Raw genomic sequence first — 27,451 nt, forward strand, 5'->3', positions numbered from 1 at the left:
TGACAAGCAATTAACGCTATGAAAATGGAGACAAAACCCGGGAGCGAAATACCAGAGATTTATCGGATGTCAATAATATGTCACAGTAAGGAATTAAGCTGCCACCGCGCAGTAAGTGCAGCCTTTAAAAAAAAATCATATCTGTTCTACTTCCGCTCTCTGATATTTGAAGTGTGTTCACAGCACCACACACATTCGTACAGCAATTCTCTTCTCTCAAGAATGTGTTGCGGAGACAGCTGTGATAAGGGCACAACGTGTTGCTGAAGTGACTGTGTGGTGTCTGTTCTGGCAGAGGGTTTCAGGGGATGGCGCATTCCAAAAGGTTTCTGTCTCAGGGATGAAGAAAAGCGTCTAGTTGGTTAGATAAGTGCTCCCCCCGGTAAGACGCTAAGCCTGACAGTCACAGAAACACCGTCATGTGATGCCCCATTTGCCCCAGAAAGATAAATGATGACTGTAGCTTGCCATCCCCGGGCCTGAGGGGAATGGAGGATTCCCGCCTCGGGTGTCTGGCTGTCAGGTGACATGTTGAGGAACGATAAATATTTTCTGCGTCCTGTTTCTGATTAAAATAGAGGAAAGGAAAGATATTCATCAGGGGGAAGTGCACCCCAGGTCCAGACGGCTGCTGTATTACATACTGTGTGCTCTCTCTCTCCACTCTGACATTTAGGCTTTTAACATTCTAAAGTAGGTTCATTAAACTGCTGTTAGGCATTTTATTTGGCTGTAATTTGCCAATTTGATATTATTCAGCAAACAAAGGCTGCTCTTCATTTATTGTGTGTTATGGCTAATACAGGGGCGCTTAAGAGAGGAGGGGGCCCATGTGCAGACTCAGTGAAGGACCCCTACTCTCCGGCAGCGCAGTAGATACTGAATTGGTGGCAGAGTGTACTGCGCGTGTGCGGTTCTCCCTGAAAATGGTGCCCGTGGACATGTCTGCTGCGTATGCGCCAATGACCAGGAAAATGCCGCCATTTTCCATGTGATTTCTGTTGCTCTCCGGAGACCATGGAGAGGCAAGTATGATTATATATGGGTGTAGGGTGTGCGGTGTGGGGCCCCCTAGACCCAGGGACCCATGTGCACCGCACACCCTGCACCCATTATAAATACGCCATTGGGCTGATATAAAACAAACCAAAATATGAAGGGTACTCCCAGCCCATTACTAACAGCAGCTGTACAAGTAAGAAGGTAACGGCTGTGGCCCCATTAGCAGAGGGAAACTTTTTTAGTTGTAATGAGATTAATACGTATTCTTTTTTACTGTAATATTCAGTATGCATATACCAGTATATACACATACGGCATTGGTATGATTTACCGCCGGACCCATGCCCAGCGGTTGGAATCCCGACAGCGGCATCCCGGCAGAGGAGAAAATCCCGATCGTCCCAAGGTAAGTATATACTAACCTATTTCCACCCCCTAACCCTAACCCTCCCTAAGGGGTGCCTAACCCTAACCTTCCCCCCCAGTGCCTAACCCTAATCCCCCTTCTAAGTGCCTAAACCTAACCCCCCCTTCCCCACCACCTAACCCTAAGTCCCCCCCGGGGGATTCTAACGCTAACCCCCCCTTACCCTGGCCTAAACCTCACCTCCCGGGGGGAGGGGTTCCTAACCCTAAGTCCCCCCCCCCGGAACCCTAAACCTAACCCTCCCCCACGCGGCTATCCGTCTCTTCGATCAGGATGCCGGGTGTCGGTCTCCCGGCGTATGACTAATGACAGGCGTCGGCATATCGACGCCTGTCTTTAGACCCTTGCCGAGATATGACAGTCAGGAAGCCGGCTGCATACCACACACACACACATAGGGGCGTATTTATAACGGGTGCAGGGTGTGCGGTTCACACGGGCCCCAGGGTCCAAGGGGCCCCAGCAGCGCACACCCTTCACCCATACTTTTTTTTTAATACTAACCTCTCCAACGTCCCATTTAGTAGCACTACAGAAAACACCTGGAAAATGGTTGCTGCAAACATTTTCCCGGCATTTTGCGAATGTGCAGTAGGAAATCACTGGGAAAATGGCTGCCGCGCCATTTCCCCAGTGATCTGCGCATGCGCTGTTGATTCCAGGCACACTCTAGTGCCCAGAGTCTACCGCTGCTGTCAGTTCACTGACGGCAGCCCAGGAGAGAGGAGGGGGCCCAGGACGGTGAGTGAACACAGGTCCCCTCCTCTCTTAATATGCCTCTGCACACACATACTGGGCCACCATCAGTGGGGGGGGGGACTGGAGTCCTGGGCCAAGACACTCGGTGGGCCCGCCCGGCGCCCACTACTACCCCCCTGGCCCAAGGTGGCAAACAGTGACAGGCCCGACCAGGGGCGCACTCCTACCAGCAGGCTGTGGCCGCCCAGCGCCGACTACAATCCCCGCGACCAGGCCCCCCCCGCCGCTGCCACACAATAGACTGAGTAGAGTGGCTCGTAAGTCACTTCTCACCCAGCCGCCCTACTGCTCTGCCTCCTACCTTGCCTATGCCACATTGGCTGGAGTGCAATCAATTAAGGTTTTCTTCGATCACTGACTGAAGCCGGCGAGGCGTGACGTCATGACATGAAGGGGGGCTGGGGGGCCCTGTTTATTTTGTCAGTCCCGGGCCCCACATTTGCTGATGGCAGTCCTGCACACACACACATACTATAATCAAAATAACTCAGCTATCCAGAAAGCCACCCACACTGAGAGCTAAGTGTTACTGTATTACCCACTGACAAGTCACTTGAAGAAGGGAATACTTCAAGAAGGGGTGTTTGACATTCTCAGATAAGATCAAACACAGTGGTCTAATCCCTAGGCCCTCTCCAATCTGTGAGATAGCTCAGGCCAGACTAATGAGGCTTCCAGTTTAATAGCAAACGGCTTCACAAATTGATATGTGTTTATTTTATTGTTAAAGGACGAGCAGACACCAAGTGCTTTAGAGGGGGGAAAAAATAAAAACTCAGTTCCACAGTGATCCGGTTACAGCAATTGCTGCATGACGGTCTGAGAAGAATGGTGACAATTTCATCAAACTCATTCTCCATTTAGTACAATGTGACCAGCAAACAAACAATAGTGAAACAAATCTATTTACTGTACTTAGGGCTCTATTTATTAACATTATTTTTACTAAACTAAAGTTAAAAAGGGTGTTTTCACACCCTTTTCACATTATTTTAGTTATTACAGTTATTACAGGGCAATTCTACTCCAACCCCTAAGTATCACTTATGTTTAGTAATCAGATCGCATTTTCCATAATTGTAATGGGAAATGTGATACGACAAGAGTTACTAAAAATAAAATGTGAAAAAAATACCGGGGAAAGCCCTGTGATAATAACGCCACCTGGTGGTGGCGTTATCCAGGGTCTCCCCCAGTTACCGGACTCCTGCTCTGCTCTAACGGGGAGAGCAAAGCTGGGAGTCGGTCCCAGTAATCAGCTGTGTGGTCTAAACAGACCGCAAGCTGATTACTGTAAAATAAAAAAGAAAAACAAATTGTAAAATTTTTTTTTTTTTACTTACCTGACTCCAGGGACCGGTGATCGGGCCTCCGGTGATGTCTCCCCTCCAGTCAGCTGGTCTCCCATACTGCACTGCCGCCCGGTCATCAGGTGATCGGGTCCCAGTGCAGTATTGGATATCACCTTACCGAGGAGGGCCCTGCTCATTGAGCTGACAGTCTAAAGGGAAGGGGGAGACAAACGGAAGACATAAGGAGTGAGCCAGTGTATGGGGAGCCAAGGGCAGGAGCAGGGGTGAGAGTGCAAGAGGGTGAGGTCGACTACGTGGTGACATGGATAAGTGGTGGATGGATTTATGGACAGGTGGGTGTTGAGTGCCCGCTTGAAGCAAGGCAGGCTGGGGAATAGTCTGATAGAACGAAGGTGGATCTTTCCAATGGTGGGGGGCAGCAAGGGAAAAATCTTGGATTCTGGATTGAGATGCGGTAACCAGAGGGGAGGTAAGGCTGCCGAGGGCGGGAGGGAGTGTGTAAGGAAATGAGGTTGTAGGGAGATGTAGGGAGCTGTGGAGTTGGAGGGCCTTGTACGTGATGGTTAGGAGTTTGAAAAGGATTCTGTAGGGGAAGGGGAGAGAGTGACGGGATTGGCAGATGTGGAGTGGCAGGATAGGAAGAGAAGTCTAGCGTTGTTATATCAAAGCTTGGAGAGGGATAAAGTGGAGAGAGATACAGTATTAACTAATCAGCTTCTAACTGTCATTTTTCAAACACAGGGGTCTATTTACTAAGCAGTGTTAGGAGACAGAGTGAAAAGTGATAAGAAAGTGATAAGGTGCCAGCCAAACAGCTCCCAACTGTCATTTTTCAAACACAACCTGTGAAATGGTAGTTAGGAGCGGATTGGCTGGCACTTTATCACTTTCTTATCACTTTTCACTCTGTCTCCTAACACTGCTTAGTAACTAGACCCCACAGCCTGTAAAGTGTCAGTTAGGAGCTGGTCAGTTGATACTTTGGACCTCATTCAGAGTCGGTCGAAGCGGCCGCACGGTCGTACGGGAAAAGGGGCCGCATATTCAAATGATTCCCTCGCAAGTTGCGTCCCTAAGTTTGGATCGGTAGCTGACCGACCAAGGGGAGGAAATGGTTGGAATTCAAAAAAATACGCCCCCTTCTCGTACGCATTGCACGTAATCTCCGGGTATATAAGGATTAATCGAGACCATCGGGAACCATTGAAACTGGTCGTAGAGCTTAAGGTTGACCATACCCTCTCTTAAGCTCTACGACCATGTCAGTGTGAAAACCTCCCATGTCACATGTGCCATGACGCTACTTTGTTAATTATGCACTCCCATAAACCGTATGCACTCCCACAAAACGCTGTCCACATAATGAGGCACGCCTGCGTTCGGATCTCCACTCCCCCGTTTTCAAGCACCTTCCCCTGTTACCACCCACAACGCCTCATCCTGTCACTCAAACTACCGACCTGGCTGTGTTCAAGGAGAGAGAAATTTGTGATCGTAGCGGCTAATTTGCGCACGCGCATTGCGAACTTTACGCATGCGCAGTATAGCGAATATCGGTGGCGTACGACCGTGCGGCCGCAACGACCGATTCTGAATGAGGTCCTTTGTCTCTCTATAAGGTTTGATACATCTCCCCCTGAGTATGTGACTAGGGGAGGTTATGTGCACACAAGGATGTTCAATGAGTATATTCAATGCACACGGAGTGGACACACAAGTGTAAACACATCTAGAGACGCATATGTACATACTGCTAAGCCACATCTCATTGTACTTCCAACAAGCACCAATTGAGATACATGTAAATGTGAAACTGCATTGATATGCAACATAAGCTCCAGTCAGGAACAAGAAGTGTCCTAAATAACCCCTAAAAGAACAACGCGAGCGGAAAACATGTCATTGTAAACACACAAGTACATGCGCTTTCATTGATTACCTTGTTTTTTATTTTCACATCTGTTTACAGGTGCTTAACGCTAACTAAAAAGGACCTTGTACATGCATCATTGTAAAGCCAGACAATGGCCCTCATGCAGAGGCAGTCGCAAGAAGTGAGCGCTCGTTCTGAATGAGGGCGGCCACTTCCTTTTTTTTAGTGCGGCCTCCTGGTCGCTAGCTAAGCTGTGGGTTACCACCCACAGCTTAGTGACCGACCAGGTTGATGGTCGCAATGGTGAACACCATCGCGACCATCAGGGCTTGCGACGAGACCCTAGGTTGGGTCTCGGCGACCGCAAGCCCCAGGGAGCTTCCTGCTCTGATCAAGCAGGAAACTCCCCACTGACATCACTGATGATGTCAGTGCGGCCGCCCACAAAACGGTAGGCGTTAAGGAACGCCTCCGTTTTGGAAACCACCCCCCGGCCCGCCTACAAAACGGAGCGAGCTGTCGATCAACATCGACAGCCACCCCTTTTGTAGAGAGCTCCGGAGCGAGAGAGTTTCTCTCTCGCTCTGGGGCTTGCGCACCGCAGTGCGGACGCTGCACAGGGCTAACCATCGACCTGGTTGCGAGCGCATCGGCGCTTGCGACCGGGTCTGAATGAGACCCAATGTTTCTGTCACTGAATGAAGTTTATCAAAATAATATAGAATTTTTGAGCATCATTTATGCCCAGAAGATGAAAAGGGCAATGTGTGAGGCACTGTGGTCCTGATTCAGCAAGGAACGCAGTTGCTTATATTCACGGAATCGGTCGATTGTTGCGTACTGCGCATGCATCGCAGTGTACGTGTGCGAACTAGCTATTGCGATCAGGGCAGCGATTGCTGAGGCTACGCAGACCCATGGCAAAGTGATTGACAGGAAGTGCCATTTGTCGGTGGTAACGGCGGGTGGTCGGGCGAACGTTGGCGTGCCAGTGAGTTTCAACGCCATTGCATGGGCATGCATAAACTATCCACTGTGATACCAGAGGCCGTCTGAGGCCTCATAGCGTGCGCTGAAGTAAGTAATTCCTGAGTACATGGGCTTCATTAACTGTCCGATGTTGCTCGATGTTACCGATTGTTTCTCTATATTGGCCAAGTATACGGATGTGAGTGAGGGGAAGTGGGCGTCCTTATGTCAGGCTGCGATAGCTGATATTAGCAAATGCGTTGCATGCGTATAAGCAGAATAGCGATCCGTAGTGAATCAGAAGATGCTAGAAAGAGACAAAATACGGCTTTACAATCCGCTTACTACTGTGAGCTGATGTTTTTATGGCATTTTGCATAAGATGTGACTTCAGCCAGAAAGGAATATATATTGATATATATATATATATATATATATATATATATATATATATATACATGATCTCAGGCTGTGTGAGGTATAAGCATTGTTGATTGTTTGGCTAAGTCATGGTCTAATTGACGTTAATTACAACAAGACTGTAAGCTCTGTGGAGCAGAGACCTCATTAATCATGGCTGGTGAGTCTTCACACTGTCTGTAAGTTTATGTAGGGAACAAACAGTATCGGGTCACATTGTCGGCAGTTACCATGTCGCCTTTGATGATGTCGGCACCACAATGTTGACAGTAGAACGTCAACATGGTGGCCATGTCGACAGGCACCATTTCAACATCATCAGAATGTCGACATGTTCACATTGTCAATACTATGACTGTCGACATAACACATCACACCCATAAGGACACATGATATAGTTTCCAGTGCAATATGCTATATGATAATTTGCTTCTCGTTTCCCTGAACCCCAAGTGATAGAGAATTTCCTATAGGAACACAGGCTGGTTAAAGCTATTTGTCACTTTGACATTAAATATTAAAGGCTGCTGGCAGCAACCATAGAGGTGGTTATTTGTGTTATATAGGTGATATCTCTGTACAGGGATCTGACGTAACAAACTTCCTTGGGGTGGAGCTATAAAACAAATATATATATATATATATATATAGTGTTCCCTCTAGCTCCGGCGGCAGGCAGGGCGCCGGAGCTAGAGAGGGCAATCTTGTGCGCCCGAAAAGGGGGCGTGGTTATGAAAAAGGGGCGTGTCTATAAGACGCGTCCCCTTTTCGTCATACTTGGGGGCGTGCCCGGCGCTTACGGACATGCCGGGCAGCCCCCAAGCGCTCCAGAAAGGGAGAATAGATGCCGGGCGTCTATTCTCCGGCGGTGACAGGGTCACCGCATGTTTGTCCACCCGCGGGACACTGCGTCCCGCGGGTGAGAACGGCTCCCGCAGGCTGTTAGGGCAGGGCGCTTTTTGCCATCCTCCTGGAGGGCAGGGTGCTTTTTGCCCTCCAGAAGGAGGGCAGGGCGCCGCGCCCCGCTAAAACAGCCTAGCGGGAACGCTATATATACATATATATATATATATATATATATAAATAGTATTTAGATAAGAAGCCACTCAAAAGGGACTTTAAAATAAAACTTATCTTACGAATAATAGGATTTGTACATTACGTCAGTTAATGAGAGGTTCAGGAACTGAGGACCTGATGCAGGGCCGCTCGCTGGATGCATACTTTCGCACGATGTGTATGCAAATTGCATACATATTGCTATCACACAGCAATGCATTAGCACGCCCAGTATTTCTTAGAGACCGATCACATAGTGTATGCAGACACCCACCAGCCTGTCTTAAGACGCCCACTTGTGCACGTCATGTCCAGGAAGTGTATGCAATCATCGGTACATCGGATGCTATCGCAGCGCTTGAGGTTGATCACACCCTGCTGCAAGCACTGCGATCACTTCAGTGTAAAACAAGCCAGGTGACGTGCACTATGATGCTGTCTTATAATTATGCACACCTCTAACACGCCGGTGAGATGCTCAGGCACGCCTGCGTTTGCATCTCCACTCCCCCGTTTTTAATGGCCAGCCCCTGTTACCACCTACAAACGGCTTCCCCTGTCACTCACTCTGCTGGGCTGTCTATGTGCAGCGAGCGAATGCATTGTGGACTTTCACTAAGGTATACACATACACACAATGCATACACACTGCATACCATCGGCAGCAGCGAGAGTATGCATCTTAGCGAACTGGTCTGAATCAGGCCCTGAGTTCCTGCTGATAAATAGCACTGAATATAGGCAACCAAGACAATTATAATAGATAATTATGTTCCTGTAGGAAGAATAACTTTATCTTGTTTATATTTTAGAAAAATAACATGGAATGCTTATTTATTATTATACTTTATTTATATGGTGCCACAAAGGTTGGGCAGCACCTAACAAAGGGCCTCATTCAGACCCACTCGCAAGCGGCTGTCCGCTCGCAAGTGGGTCGATGGTGAGGGAGCTCCGTCGTGCGCATGCGCCAGACACGACGAGCGAAGGACTTTCCTTCGCTCGTTGTGTCTGATCAAAGGGGGCGTGCTGTCGATGTTGATGGAACGCCTACCGTCAGAAGCCGGCCCCACTGACATCACTAGTGATGTCAGTGGTAGTGATTTTGGCTCTGATAGAGCCAAAATCACTCCAGGGCTTGTGGTCGAAAAACCCGACCACAGGCTTCTGGTCGCACTGGCGATGGTCGCGATGGTCAAGACCATCGCGACCATCATCCTGCACGCTCGTATGTGCTGTGGGTGGTGACCCACAGCTATACGAGCGTCCAGGAGGACGCTCCATTTTTATGGAGGACGGCCCTCATTCAGAGCGAGCGCTCTGCTCAGAGCGTCCGGCTCTGAATGAGGGCCAAAGTACATAGACAATTAAGCAGAACAAGATAACAGTGGCCTAAGGTGGGTACACATTTGAAAGATATATCTGTAGATCGAGTGATCTGCAGATATATCTTTAGATGATGGTCATTCATATACACTGAACAACCATCATCTATGTGGGAGCCGCGGGTCCCGCTGGTCTGGGGGGGCCGCCCCACCTCCCCACGGCTGCCACTGTGTGTGTCTGAGCGAACGGCTGATCGCCCGTACACACTCGCCGATTTACAGATATGTCTGCAGACATATCTGTCCATCGGCTGTGCTGCACAGCCAATGCAATATGTCTGTGAACGACATTGTTCACAGACATATCGTCTGTACACACTGGCCGATGGGCAGCAGATCGGCCAATATATTGGCCAGTGTGTACCCACCTTTACAGTACAAGACATTACAGGACAAGTACATGGTATATAAACATTGCTGCAACAAATAAGTAGTACAATGGCAGAAGTCAAGAGTTAGGTGCCGTAAGTAATAGTAAGGGAAGGAAAAGCACATGGGGAAGAGGGCCCTGCTTGTGAGAGCTAACATTCTAAAGGGGAGGGGAAGACAGACAGGGGGTGACACAGATGGGGTAGATAGTGAGCATGGGACAGAGGGCTAGGATGGGAGATGGGAGGCTTTGAAGAAGTAGTGGGTCTTGAGAGACCGTTTGAAGTTTTACAGAGAGGTGGAGAGTCTGATAGAGAGGTAGAGAATTCCAGAGGTAGGGAGCAGCACGGGCAGAATCTTGGAGGCGGTCATGAAAAGAAGCAAATCAATTGGCAGGCAGTTTGTAAGTATGTCCTCCCAGAGCCAACTATTACCTTTCTGTGGTCAGAACACACACTATAACAATCCCTATCATCATATCATAGTTGCGGACATTCTAAAAATTCAGGTTAGAGGTGTGCGTGGTGCAGTGAATTGCATAAGTCTGGGCCTGCCCCTGCAGCTCATTGCCCTATTGGACAGCAGGGCTACAATGACACAATTCACTGCGGATTGTATTATCGCCCCTTCGCTGGAGAAGTGAGTGGATATGGGAGGCTGGTTTATGGTCTTGGGAGCTTGCGAGAGCTCTTCGAAATTCAGCAGTCTCCTGGACATTCCTAGGGGGAGATATATTGCATCGTAGAGGGGGAGATGTATCACACTTTACAGCTAGATTAAGTGGAGAAATTGCCCATAGAAACCAATCAGATTTGTTGGTGCTAGTTAACTGTTAAGTAGAATCTGATTGGTTGCTATGGGCAACATCTCTTCTAAAAGTCACTTCTAATAACTCTCACTTTAGTAAATGTACCCCTAATGGTGCGTACACACTAGACAATATGCTCCCTGAGCGATATCGTCTAGTGTGTCCCCGGCAGGGTGTGCTCAATGTTGTTCATGACATTGAGCACACCCGCTGAACGATATCATTAACGATATCGTTCAGCGCCGGGCTCTATTCCTCCATTCCCCAACATGCAGCAACCTGACAGCATCGTCAGGTTGGCCTGCATGAACGCGCGTCGTCGTTATTGTTCATCGTTTTTGTGATAAAAATGGACGATAAAGTGGACGACTGAACAATAACGATATTGTTCAGTCGTCCACTTTAATCGCCCAGTGTGTACCCACCATAACTGTCATTTATAGACTGTGCTAGATGATAGTTATAAGCTCATTGGTTGCTAAGGGATACATCTCCCCCCTAGTGAGTAGGCAAGTGAGCATTGTATAGATCCTTTTGACAGTTTTCATAGCGCAATGCACAATAACAGGAGTAAAACACAAATACATAATGGGCCTGATACAGAGATGTACGCTAACCCAATGGTTAGCGCACATCTCTGATGTTTTGGGTTGTGTGCATGTGCGATCTCGCTCATAGACCCCCACCCCCAAGGGCGGTGCGGGGGAGTTGCTGGCTACCGCTCTTGTTTTCCGGGAGGGACGAGGCCTGGGTCTGGGTCAGATTTCCTGGCTTCGCAAGTGAAAAGGACCCAGCCAGGCTGCTGTAAGCTTCAGCTTCCGCAGCCTGGCCAGAGGAGCAACCATCACGACCGATGGTCCAGATAGTTGTGAAGATGATCCCAGGACCTTGGTCGCAGCACTGGGATCGCAGATGCAGCAAGGAGGTCTCTGTTTCCTACACACACCTCCTGCTGCCTTCACACTTTTGATAGAAGGAATTACACAGCCGCTTGTGTGCGGCTCTGCAATTCCGTCCACCTCTGAATCAAGCCCAATGTACGTATACTGTATATGGCCAAGCCTTATACTGCATCTGCCAGCTATGTACAGCGGAGTCTGCCATTCAGGGCCGCCGTCAGAGCTGGACTGCCGGGCCGGAGTCCGGGAGAGCGCGGGGGGTCGGCTGACAGCAGTCCAGAATATGTGAATGGCAGCTGGGGAGACACAGCTCCGCCGGAGGTATTTGAAATATGTCGCCGGCCGCAAGACATTACAGCTCGCGGACCGGCAGCCAATCAGGAGCAGCCATTGTGGCAGCTCCTGATTGGCTGCCGGTCCGCGAGCTGTGATTGGCTCGTGGGCAGCGTCATATTTCAAATACCGCCGGCAGCGCTGTGTCTCCCCGGCTGCCGTTGTATATCTGCACTACTGTCTCCCGGGCCCGCTGAAGAAACAAGGTAGGAGTCCCTGCCCTGTGCCCCTCCACCTAGTGCAGCCAGCCTTCCCTGCCCTAACCCTCTACTCCAGCCAGCCTTCCCTGCCCTAACCCTCTACTGAAGCCAGCCTTCCCTGCCCTAACCCTCTACTCCAGCCAGCCTTCCCTGCCACGTGCTTCCCTAGTCCAGCCAGCCTTCCCTGCCCTAACCCTCTACTCCAGCCAGCCTTCCCTGCCCCGTGCTCCCCTAGTCCAGCCAGCATTCCCTGCCACGTGCTCCCCTAGTCCAGCCAGCCTTCCCTGCCCTAACCTTCTACTCCAGCCAGCCTTCCCTGCCCTGTGCTCTCCTAGTCCAGCCAGCATTCCCTGCCACGTGCTCCCCTAATCCAGCCAGCCTTCCCTGTCCTGTGCTCACCCTAAACCAGCCAGTCTTCCCTGCCCTATTCCCCTCCCCAGTCCAGCCTTCCCTGCCCTGTGCCTCCCCCCTAGTGTACCTAGCCTTCCCAGAAGTCCAGCAAACTTTCCCTGCTCTTTGCCACCCCAATTAAGGTCCAGCTTTCCCTGCCTTGTGCACCCGCAGTCCAGCCTTCCCTGTGCCCTCCCAACCCTGTGCCCCCCATGCCCATCCTGCCTTCCGCACCCCAAACTTTGAGAATTTTTAAACTGGGTAATGCACTAGTTGACGTTCAACCTCCCCTGTGTAGCTCCACCCACATTTTACACAGCTCCACCCACCTCTGCGCCATCCCCCGGAGGTGCCCTGCCTTCTATGTCAGTACCGGGCCACACAATTTCTGATGACAGCCCTGCTGCCATTCATGAGCCTCGTCTACTGCCATAGAGTAAGAGCAGAGGGGACATAGCAAGAAGTAACATGGATCATTCATAAAAATGCAATCATATAGAGACAATGAGAACCACATGTTCAAAGGCAGACATAATAAATATTGTCAGACAGCCCGGGAAACATAGGTGGGTGAGGGGATTACACTGAGAAACATAGAGAAGAGGACGTGCTAACATTACATCTTATGCAGCTCCGAAATAACATAATTCTTTCTGGTCATCTAAAGCCCTCTCTTAAAGAACCAGCATTTAAATGCAAAGGACTAATACACATTGTTTGGTTGTTTGTCAATAAACCTGCACTTAAAGCTTTGTTATGGAGAATCTCGTACAAGACTTTTAATTATACCCAACGGAAAATAAACTCATCCCATCGCGTCAATGTAAATCTTTATTCACTTTGGCTGTTCTCTCTTTCTTTTCCTATAGTTTCAAGAACAAAATCCCTTGTGAATGGGGAACGGAGTGTTTGGACAGTCGGCCTGAATAGAATGCAATAAACTTTATTGATCTTTAAAGAGAAGCTAAACATCCCCACATTGGTTAAAATGGACATTTCATGAAGTTATTTGGGACCCGAGGATTGTGTTACTGCAATAAATGCTGCCCGGGGCCTAGCGCGGTTCCCAAAGCTTACCCAGGGCTGCCAGCAATAACCCTGTCACACTGTTTATCCTTAAAAGTGAGTCAAATGAAAGCCAGATTGTGGGTAAGATATACAACATAATGTCGCCAGAACGAGCATGGCTCAGATGTTTGACAGCTAAATAAGTTACATGTTGATATTTTACAGGGGACCATTATTCAAATAATCTTTACAAAAACAGGCATCGGGTAAGTAAGTAGTGACCGAGACGTATTCAAGCTGGGAGCGTGGTGGAGGGATGGAAACTGAAAAGTTTGGTCTTTGCAATCATTTCCAGTCACACACAAACAATCGGTTAAGTTCGTTTAAATGACACCGTATCTGAGACATACGGTGTCAGAAAAGATGTAAATGAGACCCCTTTGGAGGGTAAGAGTATAACCACCACCACCCCCCTCCCTCCCTCTAGAACCCTACCACATTCCAGGGAGGGCAGTCTGTCATTTCCTGTCATGGTGAATTGAGTGGCAAAATGGCAGGAAACCAAAGTTTATTTATGCAGAGAGCCCCAAGCTATCCCACACATACCCCAAATGCACTCTAATTAATTGCTTTAAATTAGTGTAAGCATGCTGCTTAGGGATGTCTGCCCGCCAATGCAATCCTTACAGCTTGCATTCACCTTTCCTGGAGGGAGTCACACCTGGGGGCTAGTCCATAATTAGACCGACTCTGGGATCTGTGAAGTGGGCAGTTTAAAATGTGAAATTTGCAGATGCCAATTTGGCAATAATTTGATTCTGTGACCCGTGTTATAATGAAGCGTTTAGGACCTTATTCAGAGGCGGCCGTACGGTCTACGACCGCCTCGATGTTTGGCCAGTGCGCATGCGCACGAGGGAGCCGGCTCCCTCGTGCGCATGCGTGAGACCCGCTACGACCGACAGCGCCGGTCGTAGCGGGTCTCTTTCCAAAGGGGGCGAGCTGTCGATGTTGATTGACAGCTCGCCCCGTTTGGAAGGCGGGCCGGGGGGTGGCAGCCCAAACGGAGGCGTTCCCATGGGAACGCCTGCCGTTTGGGGGAGGCCCCACTGACATCACAAGTGATGTCAGTGGAGAGCTTCCGGCTCTGACAGAGCCAGAAGCTCTCCGGGGCTTACGACAAGTGAGACCCTACCCTAGGGTCTCATCGTAAGCCCCGATGGTCGCGATGGTCTCTGACCATCGCGACCATCACCCGAGCGGTCGTTAGAGCTGTGGGTGTAAACCCACAGCCTAACGACCGAAACAGAGGCGGCCGGTCAGGATGCAAGCAGTCGCCCAGTTTCTGAGCGACCACTTGCATCCTCCGACCGCCTCTGAATTATTCAGATTTGAACGTTCTGACCAGAGCGCTCGCTCTGAATCAGGGCCCTCCTACCTGTTTTTGGAGCGGCCTCATGGACGCTGTTACCACCCACAGCTATAGCGAGCGTCCATGTTTATGGTCACGATGGTCAAAGACCATCGCGACCATCGGGCTTGCGACGAGACCCTGCGGTAGGGTCCCGCTTCCGCAAGCCCAGGAGTGATTTTGGCTCTATCAGAGCCAAAATCACTCCCACTGACATCATTACTGATGTCAGTGGGGCCGGACTCAGACGGTAGGCGTTCCCATGGGAACGCCTCCGTCTGGCAGCCATGCCCCCGGCACGCCCACCAAAGGGGGTGTGCTGTCACTCACCATCGACAGCACGCCCCCTTTGGTGCGAGACCCCGAGCGACGGGTCTCGCGCATGCGCACGATGGAGCTCCCTCCGTCGTGCGCATGCGCATTCGCCAAACATCGACACGCTTGCGAGCGAACTTCCCTCGCGAGCGGGTCTGAATGACCCCCTTAGTCTTGAAAATGGGATTCCTGCTTTATCTAATCATAAGTTTGTAACTATCTATATATCTACTCAATATCTAGTTATCCATCTATCGATCTATTATATGTATAGCTGTCTTATATCTAATATTTATCTATTTAATATCTACTTATCTATCCAATATCTACTTATCTAATACCTATCTATGCATCCATCTATATTTCTCTAATCTATCTAATCTCTAGCTAGTTATCTATTATACGTAAATCTGTCTCATAGTTATATCTTACATCTAATATTTATCTTTCATTTAGATTTATAATCTACCTAATATCAAGTTATCTATCGATCTATCTTTTATATGTATATCTATCTTATAGCTAATATTTATCTATCTATCTAATATCTACTTCTTTATCTATATATCTAATACCTCTTTTCCACATAAATCCGGGCCTAACCTGTGATTTGGAACACAGGCCCTGATTCAGAGCCGGACGCTCTGACAGAGCGCTCGCTCTGAATCAGGGCCGTCCCTCTGAATTTAAGAGCGGCCTCCTGGCCACTCGCATAGCTGTGGGTGACTACCCACAGCTATAGCGAGCGGCCAAAATGATGGTCGCGATGGTCAAGACCATCGCGACCATCGGGCTTGCGACGAGAGCCTTGCGGTAGGGTCTCGTGGCCGCAAGCCCTGGAGTGCTTTTGGCTCTATCAGAGCCAAAAGCACTCCCACTGACATCACTAGGCCCCCTTTGATGCGAGACCCATAACGACGGCTTGGCCGTCGTTATTCGGGTCTCGCGCATGCGCACGACGGAGCCGCCTCCGTCGTGCGCATGCTCACTTGGCCAACATCGACCCGCTTGCGAGCGCTCAGCGCTCGCGAGCGGGTCTGAATTAGGCCCACAGTTCCAAACTGGGTCAAACCCAGGACAGACCCCTTTCCACTGCAGATCGGCGCTGTTCACACTGGACACGGGTGCAGTGCCGGAGCTTGAAGATGACATCATCTCCTTGCGCCAGAATGCGGCTGTGCTGTAAATGGATCCTGGGTTGGATAAACCAGGTTACACGTTTGCATTGAGACTTACCTGGGCCCATCCCGGGAAAAACCCTGTTCGCTAGTAGGGTTGGCTTCCCGGGTGACTGGACCCGGCTGGAGCCGTTTCCACTGACAAAAATACTTGAAGCGCGTTCACGTGCAATCAGGGGTGTAGGGAGGGCGGTTCCAGTGGAGCATGAGCTCCGGGCGCTTGACAGATCAGAGGGCGCTGGCTGAGGGTGAAGTCCAACTCCAGCAGTTGTATAATAGATGATAGACTCCCGGGTGTTGGCTCCTGGTGCACTGCTTTCTCTCCCTGATAGCCTCCTTCTCTGCCCCTGCACAGTGCCACATCTAAGCGCCCGCCGTGGATCCTGAGAGCAAAGGCGGCCTGCTCTGGGGCGCAGGTACGGGATGGACCTCTGTTCAGTGTTCTGGGAGTGGGAGGCTGCAGACGTGAGCGGGAGGGGGGGGGTTTGGGGGGCTTGCCACAGACATTAGCCTACTTATGGAAGTGATTCAGGGAGCTGCATCGGAGGTCCCTGCAGCTCTGACACACTCAGTAAAAGGAGAAAGAGGGGAGCAGAGGAAGACAGAAAAAAGGGAGTGGGAGACCAAAATAAAACAAAAAAGAGAGTAGTAGGGCTGCCAACAGTTTATTATAATTACAATAATTATTAATGATTATTAACACTCAGTTACTTTTTTCACTTTACATTCACAAGCTTAACTCTCCACCTACTTGTCTGCCTCCAGTCGTCTCCTGCCTACCAGCACGCCTCCGTGCCTGTCTTCCTGCTCCCACGCAGTCCTTTCATGGCTACCCGCCCGCCTCCTCGCCCGCTTCCAGTCCTTGCCCCCCTTACAGTCCTCTTCTGCCTACCAGCACACCTCCTCACCTGTCTCCTCACCAGTCCTCTCCCACGTATCAGCACACCTCCTCACTGGCTCCTTGTCTGACTCCAGTCCTCTCCTGCCTACCTGCCCGCTCACCTCACCTGTCTCCAGTCCACCCCCATCTACCCACTTGCCTCCTCACCTGCCTCTAGTACTCGCCCACCTCCAGTCCTCTCCCTCCTACTAGCATGTCTCCTCACCCACCTCCTGTCCTCACCCACCTACTCACCTGCCTCCCCATCTGCCTCCAGTCCTTGCCCACCTGTGACTGTCCTAACTTTTGGACAAGTGCCCTCTGCAGCGGGATCGGTATGAAATACAGACAGTCGGGATCCTGACAGGGTTAACATACCGACACTTGTTGGTTGGTATACTAACCCTCCCCCTCTCCTAATCTCCCCCTCCCCTCCCCGCACCCTAACCCTCCCCATTTAGTGCCTAACCCTAACCCTCCCCTAGTGCCTAACCCCTAAACCTAACCCTCCCCCCAACCCCACTACTTACCCTCTGCATCCTGGCAGTCGGGATGTAAATGTCTGCATCCCAACCTCCGGTGTGCCAAACGCATCCCCTCTGTAGCTGCTGCTGGCAGTGGACTGCATAAACATACAGTACATCCCCTCCCTGCCTTTATTTTATCTATGGTGTGCCTTGACAGCCAGAGAGCAATTGGTAGGTTTGAGCTCCTGCTTTGGCAAATGTGGCCCATGCCCAATTTAACAAATTTCAGTAGAGGGGGAACGATGGGGGGGGGGGGGTCGGCTCGTAGCAATAGCGTGCTCCGGGTGCCATGGCTCCACGCTCCGCCTCTGCGTGCAATACCCTGGGATTTTCAGGTCAGTGGAAAAGGGGTATAATTATCTATCTAATACTTATCTATCCATCTATCTATCAATCAATCTATTACCTAGTTATATATCTAATAGACATATATGTATGTATACTGGGTGCATGGTGTGTAATACACACGGGACCTGCTCTGCACCCAGATTATACTTGCCTTGTGCCGGCAAGAAGGCACCTCCTCTTCTGCGGCGCCAATTTCCCAGTGACATCTTTGGGAGAAGAGACCCGCTTGCCGCCTTGTACAAAAGATAAGATGTTCGGCTGAGGAGGGTCGGGCACGCTGCTCAGAGGAGGGGGACACCTGCTAATATATATCTATTTAATAATGGACTATCTATTCAATAAACAACTAGCTGTTTCATATATATATCTGTCACATAACGATCTACCTTGGAATAAATTGCAAATCAGAAAATGTCTACAAAGGTGAATTCTAAATAAACCTCTAAACTTCTCACCCACAAAGGGGCAAATTGGCTGTAGTTGGCGGTAGCCGCAGAAGCCCATTTTATTACTTTAGGCTATGCATGTGTCGGTTCAACAAATGCGGGGGATCGTGCGTGCGCAAGCAGGAGCGCGCGTCGCCCATTAATTACATGCCGACCGCCACAACCGTCATTAGTATAGACCCATGTTAGGTGCAAGAGATCTGTCTGAAGTAAACTTCCCCATATGCACCACTCAGAGGCCCTGATTCAGAGCAGCTCGCTCTGACCAGAGCGCTCGCTCTGAATCAGGGCCCTCCTCCATTAAAATGGAGCGTCCTCCTGGACGCTCGTATAGCTGTGGTATACGAGCGTCCAAAAAGATGGTCGCGATGGTCTTGACCATCGCGACCATCGGACTTGCGACGGAAACCCTGCGGTAGGGTTTCCCAGCCACAAGCCCTGGAGTGATTTTGGCTCTATCAGAGCCAAAATCACTCCCACTGACATCACTAGTGATGTCAGTGGGGCCGGCTTCAGACGGTAGGCGTTCCCATGGGAACGCCTCCGTCTGGCCGCCACGCCCACCAAAGGGGGCGTGCTGTCAGTCCCCATCGACAGCATGCCCCCTTTGGTGCGAGACCCGGAGCGACAGCTTGGCTGTCGCAGTCCGGGTCTCGCGCATGCGCACGACGGAGCTCCCTCCGTCGTGCGCATGCGCAGTGGGGACCATCGACCCACTTGTGAGCGTACTGCCGCTTGCGAGTGGGTCTGAATGACCCCCAGAATCTTTACACCCTCGGACTTCACAGTCACTGCACCCCCTATATCATCATTTTGGAGTTTAGGAGGAAACCCATGCAAACAAAGGAATACATACAAACTCCACATAGAACTCATGACCCCAATACTGTGAGGCAGCAATGTTAACAAGTGTACCACCCTGCTGCCCAATGTGAATGACGGGGCTTCATACATCATGCTTGCCTACATTTGAAAACGAATTTCAGGGAGATTGTGAAAGCAACACCTAGGAGTGCGGCAGTAAAGTGGGCGTGTCCTGCTGCATCTGAGAGGCGTGTCATACATGTGATAGGCGTGTACTGCTACATCTGAGGGGCGTGTCATACATGTGATAGGCGTGTACTGCTGCATCTGAGAGGCGTGTCATACACTGACTTACAGCCAAATGTTAACAAACTGCAAAGCTGTTAGTAAGATCTACTTGTTGATGAAAACACACTGATACTGTTCAGGGCTTGCTCATGTGTTTTACAAGAGTTCCATGTACTGTAAGCGGATCGGTATGATGCGTCCGGCGGTTCTAAGCCCGACGCTGGAAGACCGGATGTTCTAATCCCGACAGGTAAGTATTTTAGTATTTACTAACCTTACACTCCCCCCCTAACCTTAATCCTCCCTTAGGGGTGCCTAACCCTAACCCCCCCTGTAAGTGCCTAACCCCCCCCCGTAAGTGCCTAACCTTAACCCCCCCTGTAAGTGCCTAAAATTAACTCCCCCTTCCCCGCAGCCTAAACCTAACCTCCCCTTGGGGATGCCTAACCCTAACCTCGCCTTCCCCTAGCCACACCCTAACCCTCTGGGGGGGTGCCTAACCCTAAGTTCCCCCCGGGAGCCCCTAACCTAACCCTCCCCCCCCCGGCTGTCCGTGCCCAGCTTACCTTCGATCAGGATGCCGGGCGTCGGGCTCCCGGCGTAGGTAAAATGACAGGCATCGGGATTTCCACGCAGGTCATTAGACCCTTGCCGGGATTAGACAATCGGGATACCGACGGTCGGCATTTAGACCGTCGGCATCCCGACTGCATATGCATATAGCCATAGGGATCAATGAGGCAGATGTATGAAGTTCTGGAAAGTGATAAATTGCACAGTGATTAGGCACCCTTAGGGGTGCCTAAACCTAACCTCCCCCCCAGTGCCTAACCCTAATCCCCCTCTAAGTGCCTAAACCTAACCCCCCTTTCCCTGCTGCCTAAACCTAAGTCTCCCAGTGGGGTGTCTAACCCTAACCTCCCCCCGGGGGTGCCTAATCCTAACTCCCCCTTCCCCTAGCCTAAACCTAACCCTCCCAGGGGGGGGGTGCCTAACCCTAAATCCCCCCTGGAGCCCTAAAACCTAACCCTCCCCCCCCTGCGGCTGTGCCCGGCTTACCTTCGTTCGGTATGCCAGGCGTCGGGCTCCCGGCGTAGATCTAATGACAGTCGTCGGGATTTCAACGCCTGTCATTAGTACCTTGCCGGGATTAGACAGTCGGGATTAGACAGTCGGGAAGCCGGCGGTCGGGATTTCGTCCGTCGGCTTCCCGTTACAATATCATAGCAAGGGTTCTAATATGCAACAGCATGCTTTCAGTATTATAATGTTGTTGTTTTTATTAAAAACAAAAGCCTATTTAGCTTAGTTGGAAAAATGACAATTAGAAAATCACAGTATGCAGTAAGTATATGTCCGTGCTTGTACAGAATAGCTGTTACTATTGTTTCTTCATTGCTGCTAAATCAGTATGCATGAAAATGATAAAAGAGCATATATTACAATCAGATGTGTTACATATGGGACTTCTGCAGGCCCCCTTAACAACTTGATTAAATGTGGTACAGATGTAAGACAGGGATAAACAATCTTAGGCCAAATCTCAGAGCAGATATCCGTGTCCTCTTGGTGCTTCCATTGTAGCTTGTGTCAATATTATTCGGTGATTCATAGCACTTAGGCCCTCATTCAGAGCCGTACGCTCTGAGCAGAGCGCACGCTCTGAATGAGGGCCGGCCTCCATGAAAATGGAGCGTCCTCCTGGACGCTCGTATAGCTGTGGGTCACCACCCACAGGCTATACGAGCGTGCAGTTTGATGGCCGCGATGGTCTTGACCATCGCGACCATCGAAACTGCGAGCCGGAGCCTGCGGTTGAGGTTTTCAACCGCAAGCTCCGGAGTGATTTTGGCTCTATCAGAGCCAAAATCACTCCCACTGACATCACTAGTGATGTCAGTGGGCCGGCTTCTGACGGGAGGCGTTCCCGTGGGAACGCCCCCGTCGGGGAGGCACGCCCCCGGCACGCCTACCAAAGGGGGCGTGCTGTCAATCAACATCGACAGCACGCCCCCTTTGATCAGACACAACGAGCGAAGGAGTTTCCTTCGCTCGCCGCGTCTGACGCATGCGCACGACGGAGCTCCCTCCGTCGTGCGCATGCTCAGTCCAGAACATCGACCCACTTGCGAGCGGACAGCCGTCTGAATCAGGCCCTTTATCGTTACACAGAAAGCAGATTTCAGGGAGGAATTTAAAAAAACTAAGTGGGACTGGGGAGATGTCGGAGGCAGTATTCCGGTAAGCCGGCGGTACTGTGCATCCCTTTATAATATGACAGGTAACATCCCTGGTTCTTCTCTTTAATGGTTTGGCATGCTCCAAATTGACCCACAAACCCCGCTTGAGAACCCAGAAGGGACTGATAGGAAATGTTGCAAAACAGGGATGGCCGACAATAGTACTCTGCAATCATCAACTGGCCACAGTCATCGGGCCCTGTGGGATTTGCTGTTGGTCAAGCGCCCATGTTTGTCTGGCTAAGTGAGAGTATGGACCCCGTGGTGTGTGGCTAGGACAACATGTCAGTACTATGGCATGCCATATCTGAAGCTGATGGGCACAACAGACGGGCCACAATGAAGGTCAATAATGGATGATGAGGAGTGTTGAATGTTATGTCAGCATTCAGAATGTCGACACCAGAATAGAAGTTAAGTCAGCATGCTAACTATCAATATGGTCATAATGTCGAGCCCTAACCACAGCCTGACCCTAATCGCAGTCAGAGGTGTAACTAGGTACCATGGTGCCCGGAGCAAGGGTATGTATCGACGCTTCCCTCCCCTGTACTGAATTGAGGGCGTGGCTAACATTGTGGGGGCGTGGCTAACATGTTAAAGAACATAAACCGGTAGGTTAATTGGCTCCTGACTGTAATTAACCTTATTGTGTATGCATGCTGCAGATAATATGGATTTGAAGCTCCAGTGGGACTGATGTGAATGGCCAAATATTTTCTGTAAAGCGCAATAGAATATGTACTCAAGACGATAAATATAAAATGACAGGTGCCATCCTAGAGAAAATATACAGAAAAAAATCCTTCTGGCTTGGGTATGCACCCAGCACAATACAGAGGAAGGCGGCACTCCAATGGTTGAATAAAGTCAATATGTATTAACAATTCGACATCATAATAACAATATCCATGTGTCGACGTTTCAAGGCATATAGCCTTTTCATCAGGACATACATGTATGGCAGCATGCCCAAGCCAGAAGGATATTTTTCTCTCTCTCTCTCTCTCTCTCTCTCTCTCTCGTCTTCATCATTAAAGTTTATAAGGGGAGGTTTCTTATGACCCTATTTAAAAAATGGGGGTGGGGTCGCCAATGATCTCTCTGGCACAGAGCACCAAAAAGTCTAATTTATACTAAATTTAATTTAGTCTAATTTTAATTTATAACCACATTATATATCAGACCCCCCCCCTCCCACTCTCATTGATTGTAGCAGGTCACCCATACGGTATGTGAGAGAGGGGTGTCATAATGGGTATTAAAGGATATGGGCACTCCTCTGTATTAATTATATATCAGTGCCTCCCCCCTCCCTGATTGTAGCAGGCCAGACCCCGTCCCCTATAAAACCCCTCAGCCACTGCCAGTATTAAATATAAGTGCCCCCCTTCCTCCCTCACAGATTATAGCAGGCCAGGCCCCATCCCTTATTAAACCCCACAGCATTTGCCAGTGTCAATATTATATATATAAGTGCCCCACCACCACCACCTCACCTCCCTCACGCAGTCCCCTAAAAAGTGTATTTGTATTTAAAGTGCAGCACTGTCTGCGCAACAAACGGGCACCACGCTATCAGCACCACGCACCTCGCTCTTTTTTTTTTTGTAGCTCGTCCTGGCTCCTCTGTCCGTGCGCGTGCTGTCATGACATCACACGCACAAAGGCGGAAGCGATCCTGGAGCAAGCACCCGGCAGGCTGTCAGCTCAGCCAGCTGCTGGTTAGATTTTAGCTAGGGGGCGGGGTGGCGCAGCGCCGGGCGCCCCCTGACGACTTCGGCGCCTGGCTCGCGCTCCACCGGAACCACCCTCTCTATGCCCCTAACCACAGGCTGACCCTAAACCTGTTGTGACTGAGGACAATCTGTATGTCCCTGCTGCTGCATTGTGTACATGGTAATAAATGTATATCTTCATCTGCAGGATGTGTTGTACGTATCTTTGCGGTACATCCGCCTCTACCTGCGCTCCTTGTCTGCTGCCTGTCATCACCATCACGGCACCCTTGCCTTAGCTTGTATGTGCAAATGATACGTCTAAAAATCTGCGTACTTATGCTTACGCCAATTCTGTACTGTAAGGGGTACAGAGGAATTCCCCAGTGGGCCCCACTGCCTGGGGGCCTATCCCCTCCTCTAGGGGTCAGGATCCAGACTGTGTACTCAAATTATAAATTTTTACTCTATTGTGCTTAATCATTATTCACATGTTATATTATACTGTGTTCCCAGTGCATTGCTGCTATTATCAGCTTGGTACATTATCATGCATGAATCATCAGTGTTTACTATATGTATTTATAAAGGGGCTCAGACCATGCACTCTCTAATAGTTAACCAAGCCTCTGTGGTGGCTGGCCACACCCACTATGGTGGCTGGCTACACCCCATAAGCATGGGCCCCTACCACTGTATTTCCCTGGTGGGCCCTTCATGCAGCAGTACGATACTGCTGCAACTTGCAATTGCATCGTAGTGCACTCACTGAACGCACCGTTCTCCCCCAATGACACCTCTCCAGTTGCAAGAGGAGATATGACAGAAACACATGCCACTCTGGCCCTGATTCAGAGCCGGACGCTCTGACCAGAGCGCTCGCTCTGAATCAGGGCCCACCTCCATTAATATGGAGCGTCCTCCTGGACGCTCGTATAGCTGTGGGTCACGTCTGGCAGGCACGCCCCCGGCACGCCCACCAAAGGGGGCGTGCTGTCAGTCACCATCGACAGCAAGCCCCCTTTGATGAGACACTCCGAGCGAAGGAAAGTCCTTCGCTCGTCGGGTCTCGCGCATGCGCACGACGGAGCTCCCTCCGTCGTGCGCATGCGCAGTGGGGACCATCGACCCATTTGCGAGCGGACAGCCGCTCGCGAGTGGGTCTGAATGAGGGCCTCTGTATTGCCAGTACTTCGATTCAAAACATGCACAGTGCGGAAAACTTACAAGACACTGCGCAAACGGGCATCAGCCCCACAGGCAGAGAGCACAGAAGGTAACAGGATGTGTATAAAATACTCTACTACCCTTGGTTGGTCAAAAAGCTACATTTTCAGTCAGTTACGATGCCATTATTGGCCCTGTCTCTTTGTATGAATCTAGCAATTCACATTTCTGGACATATTTAGTGTTTTATTTCATGTACAATGTTGTATGTATAGTTCTGTAGCTAGAATGTCTAAGTATGTATTGTACTGTGATTTTCAAATAGCTACAGATACCTCCCAACATTGCCCAATGCAAACTAAAAAGGGGGGCAAGTTCATCCCGTTGGGGCATTAATAGTGCTTCCAAACTAATAAGCTGGACTCAATCTCTCTCCTCTACCCATTAACTGCACACGACTGGCAGGAACCTCCCGAAGTTCCCAGCGGTCGGGGCAAAGGTCATGTGCCATCTGTCTGGCCAGCGGGACAGTCCCTTTAGATCCGCACAGTTGGGAGTTATTATGAAGATCATCATAAATTATTCCAAAAGATGGAGTTGGAGACCAACATTGTTTATTGAAGACTGGAAGCTATTTTCTATTAATATAGATTTATCGCTAGCGCTGGACTAGGGACCCCCAGAAGATATGATATAGGTATGATATAGCAAACCCTAAATAATTAGGGGGCCCTACTTTCATGTTAATTCTAATAAACAATGTTTATAAATAGGAAATTCACAAAATACTGATATCATAAGATATCAATAAAAGAGAGATCATCCAATAGTAAAATGATATTTTATTTATGCTATAGTGTCACTTTATACAGTAACTGGGGTGATCAATTCCAGAATATAGTTATAATGCAAACAGGTTACAACAGGTACAGACTGATAATCTCTTCACACTCATATTTATCAATAATGGGCCTGATTCAGACCCGGTCGCTATGAGCGTACGCTCGCTCGCTCAATGCGTATGCAAATATTTGAAAGTGATGCAGCAGGGAGCGATCGCTCGCCAAGGCATAAGCACGCCCATCTTACCTGTACGAGCGTTCGCTTTGTGTAAGCAGACTCCCCTTAGCGAATGCAGAGACGCCCACTGCCCCACGTCATCTCCTGGAAGATTGTGAAAACATTGATACATTGACCACTATCGGCTGTGAACGCAGTACTTGTGGTAGCTTTTTTCTACCGCAAGCATTGCGAGGAAAACAGAGTAAAAAAATGGCTGGTGACGTGTATACTATGACGCTGCCTGTTAATTATGCACGCCTCTAAAACGGCGTTGAAACACCCGGGCACGCCTGCGTTCGCACCTCCACTCCCCCATTTTTACTGGACTGTCCCTGTTACCACCCACAAATGGCCTCTCCTGTCACTCACTCTGCTGGGCTGGCTTTGCTGTGCGAGCGAGGGATCTGCGTACGGAGTGTGTAGTTTGCGCACGCACACTGCGATCCATATGCATGCGCAGATTAGCAACCATCGGCAATAGCGAGCGCACTGCGGATAGCGTCCAGGTCTGAATCAGGCCCAATGTTTGCTAATAAATAACCTTCTCGTAAAAATGTATAATAATGAAAATAAAAGCAAAAATGTTTCTGTACCAATAAAAGATATAAAACACGGAACAACCTAAAAATAACAGAACATTTAGATAAAATAATCCACACATTATGTCACACTCCTGTGCCCACACATTATGCCACCTGTAGTGCCCACACACTATGGAACACTGCAGTGCCTACATAATGTACTCACCAGAAGCCACAGCAGCCTCAGGCAGCCAGCAGAGCAGTAGTCACAGTAGCTCACACTTTACACAGCAGCAGTCACAGCCTCAGAGGAGCATGTGATGGGCACCTCCAATCAGAGCTCAGCACATGCTCCTCTGACCCCTGTGCAGTGACTGCTGGGATTTATTACCCGGTAGTGCACTGCAGTGCTGAGTCTGACTGCAATGTACCCTAGCCCCAGGGGCGGGCTGGGCGGGGGGGAGGCAGGGTGCCATCATGCCGGCACAATTTAAGTGGTTCAGGACCGCTCTGTGCTATTAAATGTGTAAAGTGAAGCTGCAGTGGCTAACCAAAAATGGCTGCCCCTACAGCAGGCTTCAAAATCATGGCCTCCGCCAACCAATAGAGAGCTAGGTTTTCTTTCCCAGGAACCCAAGGGGCTGGAGAGTAGAAAAAGGGGGCGGGGCTTGTCGATGGAGTTTGTCTGGACTCCTGCTGCTCATGCCTTCCCCAGATTAACCATTGCTGCTGCTGCCTGTAAAGGGAGAGGGATGTTTATGCTGCTGGGTCCACACTGACAGCAGGTAAGATTCAGCACTGAGCATACCATAGTAATGTGCAGCACTGGGCACACGATAGTGCTGGCAGCACTGGGCACATCATAATACTGCACAGCCCTAAGCACACCACCATATCCCGGCTTTGGTAGGCTGTGACTCCTAGCAGCAGTTTACTAAGTTACAGACATATCCACCTATCAGGCATGCCCTATGGACCATTATCTAGGCTACTTTCCCAAATGCCACAATCACAGTAACTTATGCCGGGTACACACTATGCCAACGGCCCAATTAAGTGACAAACCCACAGACCAAGCGGACAATTTTGGTAAGCGTCCACACTTACCAATGGGATTATCAATCTGTCTGGCAGACATCACAACTGGGTGTGCATTTACATTTACCCGCACAGTTGTGATATCAGTGTCGACGTTTCCTGCCGGCCAGTGTATGTGTCGGTTGGTGGATGTGCACAATGTATCTGCAAGATATAGTGCATCTGTCATGCTGCACAGCAGACACGCTATATCTTGTGTGTACACTCGAGAAAACAAACGTAATATATAGTTTG

At 49.9% G+C, this 27,451-nt stretch overlaps 1 long non-coding RNA gene across 1 annotated transcript in view; it reads right to left on the bottom strand.

The window, feature by feature from the left end:
- Positions 1-26,429, bottom strand: part of LOC148453914 (uncharacterized) — a 201,996-nt gene extending 175,567 nt beyond the window's left edge. Inside the window, exon 1 of the long non-coding RNA XR_015874858.1 lies at positions 26,346-26,429. This is a non-coding gene — a long non-coding RNA (uncharacterized LOC148453914). The remainder of the gene's footprint in view (positions 1-26,345) is intronic.
- Positions 26,430-27,451: the final 1,022 nt, after the last annotated feature.

This window comes from Taudactylus pleione, unplaced genomic scaffold (assembly GCF_031769625.1).
Source record: "Taudactylus pleione unplaced genomic scaffold, aTauple2 ptg001060l, whole genome shotgun sequence".
Taxonomy (NCBI): Eukaryota; Metazoa; Chordata; class Amphibia; order Anura; family Myobatrachidae; genus Taudactylus; species Taudactylus pleione.